The sequence below is a fragment of the Humulus lupulus genome, chromosome 2 (genome assembly GCF_963169125.1).
Source record: "Humulus lupulus chromosome 2, drHumLupu1.1, whole genome shotgun sequence".
Taxonomy (NCBI): domain Eukaryota; kingdom Viridiplantae; phylum Streptophyta; class Magnoliopsida; order Rosales; family Cannabaceae; genus Humulus; species Humulus lupulus.
Window position 1 is genome coordinate 187,951,111 of NC_084794.1, and position 11,007 is coordinate 187,962,117.

The following is an 11,007-nucleotide window of genomic DNA, read 5'->3' on the forward strand; positions in this document are numbered from 1 at the left end:
TATTGGATGCATCTGATTTTAATAAAAACTTTCATTCTATGAATATTATAGCACACTTGTGATTTATATACAAAAGTGTTTTTTTAATTATTTATATCATCAAGGTTATGCTTTTATTGTACGTAGGATACCAAAGGGTAATAAAAATAAGAAAAGAAAAAAAAGTATTTATAAAAAAAAAATTATTGATGGACACGAATTAGTATTTTTCTATTTGTTAAATTGATCATTTTTATATTATATATGTTTGCAAGTATGTTAATAATGGATATATTTTTTTTTATGTAATATACCCATAAGTATGTATTTATATATAAAGTTTGGAAAAAGTATTCAAATTAGTAAACAAATACATTTAGCATAATTACATTTGACATAGAATGGATTTCAATTAATTTGGATTGATATATGAAATGAGAGTATCAATTAACTACCCGTAAGTAACAATTGCCAAGTATTGATACGGGGAACTTTCAAGAGCAACGTGTTACATTTAGTTACCATCATATGTATAAAAGTATCCAAAAAAAGGAAAATATTTAACAAATTATGGTTATGACAAACTGGGTTTTTCAAAAACAAAAATATATGTAACATTTACATAATAATTTGATGCAAATAAGCATCTAAAAACAGTCGTAGATTTAGATACTATTGAGTATTTAGCTATTATTTTGATAAATACAAGTATCCAAAGTAACATTTACCTACTAATTTATTCAGGTAGACATCACACCTACTAATTTATTCAGGTAGACATCCAATTCATTGATTTAGATACTATTAAGTATTAAGTTACTATGTTGGTAAATACAAATGTTTAAAATAACTACAAAATTCAAAACAAAAACTAGTTAATAATGCAAAAGACAACTATAAATTATTCTGTGCATATAAACAAAAATCACAATAAATTTCATAATATAGACATATAAACTAAAAAAAAAAGACCACAAAATATATACCCATAGACACGTGAAAAGTAAAGCAAATATTAAAACAATGTGTTTTTTTAAGAAATAAAGTGATTCAGTAATAAAAAGGCCAAGAAAACAAGGAAATAAAATGATGTATCAAAATGGCAAGTAACATACACCAAATTAACTTACAAAATAGGAGGTACAATAAAATGATAAATAAATTTGGAATATATGATATTTAGGTTAATTAATATTATAATGTAGGTATATTAAAATATGCATAACAAATTAGTAATTAATTACAATATAATGTGTGTGAGTCTAAATCTTCCTATATATAAATATATTTAATATTGAGACAACTATTACTATATGGATGCATATTTTCTACAGACGGGATCAAGAAATATTATAATTTATTACAATGTGGAGTTTATTCCTATTTATAATTGGTCCCAAGTTGGGACTAAAACTTTTTATGACTAAATAAAAGTTATTTTAATATAGAGTAACACTTTATGGAAGTTTTACTGTATATCCTAAAAATCAATCAAAAAATACCATAGACTAGATATTTAATAAATTTATTAATTAGTTAATTTAGAAATACATATTTTTTTCACCAAGTTTGGGAGTAAAATGTAATGTAATATTTAGTCGAAATATATGTAGTCATAAAAATAATAAAAATTCTAAGAAATATAAATTCAAATATTATAAAAAGGTATACACCCTTATTATAATATTATTTAATAAATAATCCTAATTTTAATTATTTATTTTTTTGAAGTTCGTATAAGTTAAATTTAAAATTTAATGGGTATATAACCATTTGGTACCCCGTGTTTTATCGAAATACAAACTTGAAACCTTATGTTTTCAATAATGCTCATTTGGTACTCTGTAATTTAAAATTTTATATATTTGGTACTATGAACTCAAATTTGAAAAGTAAAATTTTATCAATATGACCAAACTGCCATTAATTGTATGTAATTAAGTAATTAAATTCTTGAACTCAAATTTGAAAAAGTAAAATTTTATCAATATGACCAAACTGCCATCAATTATATATAATTAAGTAATTAAATTTGAGTTTGAAACTCATATAATATAATTGAGAACAATTTAGTCATATTGATAAAATTCAAGTACAGGACACCAAATATGTACGATTTTAAATTAAAGAGTACCAGATGAACATTATTTAAAAACATAGAGTACCAATGATGTATTACGATAAAAACACAAGGTATCAAATGATTATTTACCCAAATTTAATATATCTTTTTATATAAAAAAAATGTGTATCTAACATAGTATTGGTTTAACCGTTTTTTTCGTTAACTTTAATAAAATATTCTTATATTTAACAGAGTATTAATTAGTTAATTTAAACTTAAATAAAATCAAATAAATAATTAATTAAACAAATTAAAATAGGATATTACGTTAACATAAATTAAGCTTAAATAAAATTAAATTAATAAATAAATAAATAAATTAAAATAGGATATTGTTTAATAATTTAAATGATAATTATTTAAAAATAATAATAATCAAACTATCAACTAGAAACACACTTAAACTTAAAATCCATGTATTATAATAATAATAATATTATATTAAACATATAATATATAATCTCTTGTTATTACTGCTTATATGATTAACTAGAAATAAACTTAAATAAAAATTAATTAATTAATTAAAATAGGATATTTTATGATAATTTAAATCATATTTATTTAAAAATAATAAAGTCATATGTATCATATTTTTATAACTTAAACAATTTTTAAATAAATAAATAAACAAATTAAAATGAGATATTTTTGGGATATTTTATAATAATTTAAATGATTTTTAATTAAAAATAAAAGCAATACATATTATCTAGATTGGAAACATGACTTAAACTTAAATAAAATTAAATTAATAAGTAATTAAATAAATTAAAATAGGATATTACGTATCATTTAGATTGGGAACATGAATTAAACTTAAATAAAATTAAATAAATAAAAAAATTAAAATATGATATTTTTGAGATATTTTTTTTTAATTTAAATGATAATTATTTAAAATAATAAAGCCATATGCATCACATTTCTATAACTTAAATAAAATTTAATTAAATAAAGAATATATAATAAAATTAATAATTAATTAAATAAAATTAAAATAGGATATTACGTATCATTTAGATTGGGAACATGAATTAAACTTATATAAAATTAAATAAATAAATAATTAAAATATGATATTTTTGAGATATTTTTTGATAATTTAAATGATAATTATTTAAAAATAATAAAGTCATACTTATTAGGGGTGTTCATTTGATCCGATCCAACATTTTTACCCCTAACCAATCCAATTAAATTAAATGTTGGATGTTGAAAATCATCAACCAATCCAATTCGATTTGGCCTAAAAATCCAATCCAATCCAATTGTAATTGGATTGGATCAGTTATTTTATCTTTAAATCTAAATTCTAATATTAAAAAAAACAAAGCATACAAAAACTAGACACTATGTAGTAATAATACTAAATTAAGTATTTACAATTGCCACATTGATTTATTGAAATATTAAGTTTACAACATTAAGTCCATTAATTTTTTTATTGTTATTGTCTCAAAACTAATAATTAAAGTGTTATAATAACATAACATAAAAATAAGAGTTTATACATTTTTGGACCCTGTGTTTTGTCTCATTACTTATTTGGACCTTGTATTTTGACAAATGACTTTTTGGACCCTATATTTTGTAAAATTGTTTAAATAGAACCCTAAACCCGATTTTGGTTAAAGTTTTCTCAACTGAACTCACAAATAATTCACCAAACTAACAATTCAGAACAAAAATAAAACCATTCTGCTTAAAACTGTGTTGTTATATTCAATTTTTTCTTCATCAAAATTGAATTTAGGGGTCTATTTGAACTATTTTACAAAATATAGGGTCCAAAAATGAATTTTTTAAAACACAGGGTCCAAACAGGTAATCGAAAAAAACACAGGGTCCAAAAAAATATAAATCCTAAAAATAACAACAATATCATCTCCAAAGTACTAAAAACTAAGAATTTAGATAAAAAAAATTAAATATATTTATAATTAATATGATATGTATATATAAAAAGAATATATATTTTTTAATTGTAATTCAATTGGATTGGTTCCTAATTGGATTTTCATAGTCTCATCTACCATCAAATCTAATCCAATCCAATTAATATCCAACTTTAAAAATCCAATTCAATCCAATTAATACCTAACTTTACAAATCCAATCCAATCCAATTATAATTGGATATCCAATTTTTTTGGGGGTTTAGATTCATTCATGGTAATTGAGTTGGTTTGGATCCTAAGCACCCATAATACGTATTTTTATAACTTAATAAAATATAATTAATTAAATAATATATAATAAAAATAATAATAACAAAACTATCAACTAGGAACAAAAATAAACTTAAATAAATAAATAATTAATTAAATAAATTAAAATAGGATATTACGGATCATTTAGATTAGGAACATGAACTAAACTTAAATAAATTAATTAAAATGGGATATCATGTATCATTTAGATATGGAACATGATTTAAACTTAAAAATAAATAAATAATTAAAAAAATTAAAATAAGATATTTTCAGGGTATATTTTAATAATTTAAATGATAATTATTTAAAAATAATAATAACTAAACTATCAATTAAGAACAAACTTAAACTTAAAATCCATGTATAATAATAATATTACATTAAACATATAATTATTATACAAATCAGATAGTAAAATTTAAATTTGAACTTTTCTTCATTTTTAAATATATATTCTTTATAAATTTTTAGACGTGATTAATAATAATATTTTTAAAAGAAAAAATATATTCATACTTCATGGGTATTTTGATAATTTGGCTTGTGAATGCAATTTGGCAATTTATACTCTTGAGGGGTATTTTGTAATTTTGTGAAATTACGTGTTATGTGATTATATGAATATGTTTATGAGATATTAATACCTGAGTAAGATATTTCATGTTGGAAAATACCGAGGGTGCTCGGATATGTGTAAAAGTGACGAAACACAGTTTTCTTCAAGTTTTAAGGGCTTTATTGTCAAGAATTGTTTGATTAAGGGTCATAGTAGAATAAAGATAACTTCCAGGAATAGATTAATTGTGGATTATGGAAACTTATAGTTTTATGGTGAATTACTATTAAGGGCTTGAGGATAGGTTTGCTTAAGTGATAGTTAAGGGTAACTTAGTAATTAGGCAGTTAGGGTTTTACTATATATATATATTAGTGGATGAGTAAAGGGTTAGGCTTACACTCACAATTTGAATTTGGTGGCTACTCTACACATGATCAAATGAGAGAACTATCTCTCTCTCTAGAATAGGGTTCAAGATCTAAGGAAGAAGAAGAAGGGTCTCTTCATATACATATTGATCATTAGGCCTTGAAAGTTAGAAGATAGAAACAAAGATGTTTCTATCTTCTAACATCAAGAGGTTTCTCTTCATAGACTTTGAAAGTTTCTAATTTCTCATCCGCTCCTTTTTTCGAAAGTTAGAAGATAGAAACAAAGATGTTTCTATTTTCTAACATCAAGAGGTTTCTCTTCATAGACCTTGAAAGTTTCTAATTTCTCATCCGCTCCTTTTTTCTTCTTGAATATCCAACATTCTCAGGTGGATCTTCAAGACTCCAGACATAATTGGAATACATTAATTCCATTTCTAGGTTTATGGTGTTTCGCCATTTTTCTTTGTTAGAATCATTCATTGCATCTCTGTATCTCAATTGATTATCTTTGTTTGTGTCAGACACAAGCATTTAAACTTCGTGTTTATAGCGGATCAGTTGTCTAACAATCCTCCCACTATGACGAGACTCTTAGTTGTTCTGACTAGAACTAATGGCTTCCTCTTGTTGTTTTTCATTGGTAACTGCTGGTGATCTTGTGACTTGATCCGAGAGCATTTAGTGCAATCTTACTGCAAGGCTTGTGGTTGTTGATATAGTAGTATTCAAGAAAAGTTACATTTGTCGATACAAATGTTTTATTTTCTTTTGGACTATAAAATATACCATCTCTCGTTTCTTTGGAATAACCCACAAAAATTCACACTTCGGGGCATGATTCCAACATCCCAGTCTTTCCTCTTAGCACATGTGTTAGACATCCCCAAATGTGAAAGTGGTGTAAACTCAGTTTAGTTCCATTCCATAATTCTAGGGTTGTCTTTTGTATTGACTTAGATGGGACAACATTTAATATATACAATGCACATTGAATTGCCTAGCCCCAGAATGACAGTGACAATGATGAGTAGCTCATCATTGATCTAACCATATCTAATAACATTATGCTCCATCTTCTGAAACACCATTCTACTGTGGCGTTCCAGGTGCGGTGAGTTGGGATTGAATAACATGCTCACGCTAGTGATCCTCGAATTTAGAATTCAGGTACAGTTCTCCTCGATCTAATTGAAGACCTTTTAGTGATTTACCTAATTGTTTTTTCAGCTTCTACTTGGAATTCTTTAAACATTCCAAAAGTTTTAAATTTCCTTTGCATTAAATATAGGTAACCATATCTTGAATAATCATCAACAAAAGTGATGAAATATTTAAAATCTCCTCGTGCTTGTACATTGATTAGACTGCAAGCATCTGTGTGTAAAAATTGGAGTGGTTCTTTGGCCTTTAATGCCTTTGCAGAGAAATGTCTCTTGGTCATTTTTCCTTCCAGATAGGATTCACAAACTGGAAGAGAACCAACTGTTAATTCTCTTAATGAGGAGATTTCCTTGAAGAAAATTCTCAAACACTCGTGGATTGAGGAGGAATCTCGTTCAAGAGATAAGAATGTGGAAGAGTTTAATGGAGAGACTTCTAAAGACAATGTGGTGGCTAATCCTCCCAACAAAATAAAGGCAAAAGAATTGGGAAGAATAAAGGCAAGGGTTACAAACCCTTGGGGCCTAAGAAGAATGAAGTTTAATTCAAGAGTTCCAAAGGACATTGCTTTGTGTGTGGAAAGAATGATCATTTTTCAAGGGATTTTAGGTTCAAGAGGAACCACAATGATGAGGCAAGGGTTAATTCAACCGAAGAAGAGTTAGTGGCAACACTAAGTGAGATTAATGTCATACATGGAAAGGTAAATGGATGGTGGTATGATACTTGTGCTACCATCTATTTTACTTATAACAGATCTTTATTCAATACCTTTGGGACTTCAAAGGAAGGGCATGAAATCCAAATGGGCAATGAGAAAAGGTCCAAGGTTGAAGGCAAGGGAACAATTGATCTATTCTTCACTTCCAGCAAGAAGGTTCTACTCACCAATATTTTGTATGTATCATAAATGAGTAGAAACCTTCCGAGTGACAATTTGCTTGGTAAATCGGGAATCAAGGTTGTGATAGATTCCAACAAGCTTACATTGTCAAAGGAAAATGTATTTGTGGGGAAGGGATATGCTTGTGATGGCATGTTCAAACTTTGTACCTCTATTGATAATTTGAACAATAATGCTTCTAGTTCTTCTTGTTATATGCTTTACTCAAATTCTTTTAATTTGCTGCATGTTAGACTTGCACATATAGGATTCAGCACAGTTAAAAGAACAATTAAATGTTGATAGATTGCTTTTGATAATGTTGAGCATGATAAATGTGAACTATGTGTTAAATCTTTATGGTAAAGAACCATTTTCCTAGTGTTGAAAGAAATTCTAAATTTTTAGATTTGATATATAGTGATTTATGTGAACTAATTAAAATGTTGACTAGAGGAGGAAGTAGATATTTTACTACTTTCATAGATGATTGCTCTAGGTTCACATATGTATATTTGCTTAAGAACAAAGATGAAACATTTAATGTGTTTAAAGCATATAAAGCAGAAGTTGAAAATCAAATAGAAAGGAAAATAAAAGTGCTTAGAAGTGATAGGGGTAGTGAATATTTTTCAAATGATTTCGACTTGTTTTGTGAAGAGCATGGGATAATACATGAATGTACCGCCCCTTATGCTCCACAACAAAATGGTATAGTGGAAATGAAAAATAGAACATTTCTTGAGATAATTATGCTATGCTATTACATTCAAAATTAAGTTTTAATTTGCGGGGTGAAGTCTTGCTATCAGCATGTCATATTTTGAATCGTATTCGTAAGAAAAACAATATATCTTCATATGAGCTATGGATAGGAAAGAAACCAAACATTGGTTATCTTAAAGTGTGGGGGTGTCTTGCTTATTGCAAGAACACAAATCCTAATTGCAGGCCAATGCCGATAGTTATAAACTGTCACTATTGATCTGTAACGTCCCGAATTTGCTAATAGGGCTTAATGCCTTGATTAGCGTGCTGGGAGGGCATAAATAGACTATTACATGAACTTAATTCAATATATGTGTGATTATGTGAAATATATAAGTTATATTAAGATATAACTATTTATGCATGCTTATGTGTATTAAATGTGATTGTGGGCCAGTTTTTGTAAAAAATGGCATTTTCGTAATTTTGACCTGTTAAGGGTATAATTCTAATTATATGTTATATGATTGGAACCATATTATTATGTGGATATATTTGCGATAATCGGCTTAAGTCGATCCTTTAGAGTGATTTGGCGAAAAAGGTCACAATGGGGATTTATACCCAGCTCGGAGTGAGCCAAGGGGTATTTTGGTAATTTTGCATAGGTCGGGAATTAGTGGAACATTATTGGAGGAAATAATTGTATTTGGAGGGTTAGTAACTTAATAGGGAATTTAGGACGTTAATTAAGGTTTAGTGGGATTAGTGACGAAATGACCATTTTGCCCTTGGGAAATGCCTTGAATTGGATGTAGATTGAGGGTATAGTGGTCATTTGACCTATGCATTAGAGTAATGGGCAGCAGCCTTAGGGGAAAACACTTGCACATTTTTCCCATTTCCCTTGGTTCTCTCTTGAGGTGCTTTGATGCTAAGGAAGGTCTTGAGCTTGAAGGAGATTTTTGGTAATTTAAGGAAGCTTGGAGGGATTTGAGGAGTAAGGGAAGGAGCTAGGAGCTGCCAAGGGTCTCTCTATTCAACTACAAACTCGAAAATTCAAAGGAGGTAAGAACTTAGATACCCTGTTTTTTTCATTTCAGTGATTGTGTTCTTGAGCTTTGGGGAATTGAGTTTGGGTATATGGATTTTGGGGATTTGATGTTACTTAGGTTATAGAATGATGTTAGTACATGGTTTTTGAAGTGAATTGAGGGTCTGCTTGCTACTGGAAATCTTGATTGGTAGAGTGATTCTCAGATTTTAGGAGAGAAGCTTGAGTTTGAAACTCAAGAAGTGCAAATTTATGTTCTAATGTGTTTTGATATGTTTTTATGGTGTCTTGACCTGAGTTATAGTTGGTCTAAGTTGTATGAGGCGTTTTGTGGCTTTAAATCTGCTAAAATACTGAATTGGGGTCAAGTTTCGGGTCTAAAATCTAGGGAGAAGTCGTAGGTTTGAATTTGGGGAAGAACACTGTAACATCCTGTATTTTGAACACCGTTAGTAGTCGGTTGGAGCCTATGAAGAATTTTGTGAAATATTATTTCGATAAATAATATTATGTGAAATTATGTTATTTCGTGAATTTTATAGCCGTTGTGCTAATTTGATAAAGGATTTAGGCCTATGCAAAGAAAATTGGTCTTGGACTGAGGGGCAAGCCCTAATGTAAAATGATGAATACTGTAACGTCCTACGTTTTCGGGTACCTTTAAACGACTCGGGTCGAGATTTTTCCCCCGGGTTAAGAATATTATTTTAAATAATATTATATTTTGTTTGTAAGTATTCCATGAGTTATTGCTAGCCAAAATATGAATTTTGTGATTTTAAAAGTCAAGATAAGACTTTCGGTCCTAGACCGACACAAAAACTCTGATCAGGTAAAAACCTCGGAAAATAAAATGAAAAATCATGGAAATTATATTTTGGGCATAAAATACATTCATAAAAGTTAAAGTTTGCTAAAAAATAATAAACCTAAAAGAAAATGGAAATTTTAAGGCATTTTGTGTTAAATGCCTAATTTTGCCGAAATGGGGAATTTTATTCCATGAATGGACCTTAGGTTAAATTTTATTATGTGATTAATTAAATTAAATGTGAGAGACATTTAATTTAATTAATTAATGTTAAGTTTGGTAGTTAAAACTTAATAAGAGTAAAAAAGGTGTCAAAAGTCAAATTGGGTTTTTCTTCTTATGAAATAATTGTTCACCATTAAATATATATATATATATATATATATATATAAACATAGAAAAAATGAAATGGTGGCCGGCCATGTGACTCTTTTTAAAGATGTGAACAAAAAAATAATTGAGTTTAAATCCCATTTTAATTAAGAAATCAAGTGGGCAAGTGAGAGTAAAACACTTGAGTGTTTTTAGGATAAATTAGATAGTATAAACTATTCTCACCCCCAAAATCGACCCCCCACACTCTCTCTCATTCACTCATCTAATTTTTGAAGACCTCTCAAAGTGTTCTCTCCATTTTTCAACCCCAAGAACACCAAGGAAACTTTGAGGCTAAGTCTTGGTCTAGGAAGTATTTTCCCTAAGGTAAAGTTTCACTAATCTAGGCTTTTGTAAAGTTTTAAGCATAGAGTTTCAAATAGCTAATTGACTATGTTGTTGGGGGAAGTTTGTTAGGGTTTTTGAAAGGTTTTGGAGGAGCCAAAGCTAATAGGAAGGTCAAAACCTTAAGCAAGAACACCAAAGAGGTAAAAAGTTTACTTTTGATGATTTTGTTGTAGGGTTTTTAGTTTTAAGCATGATTTAGTATATTTAATGCTTAAAGTTTCTTGTTGGTGATGTAATAAGGTTATGTTAGTTGTTTAATAATATTTATGATGCATGTGTATTGATTTTTGAAAATGGGAACCAAAACCCCCAAGGGTTTTGTAGGATACCCTAAAACAAAACATGTTTTAAGCTGTGACTTCCAAGGGGTCAAGCAGCCACTATATATTGTTTTTGTAAAATTAAATTGTACTGT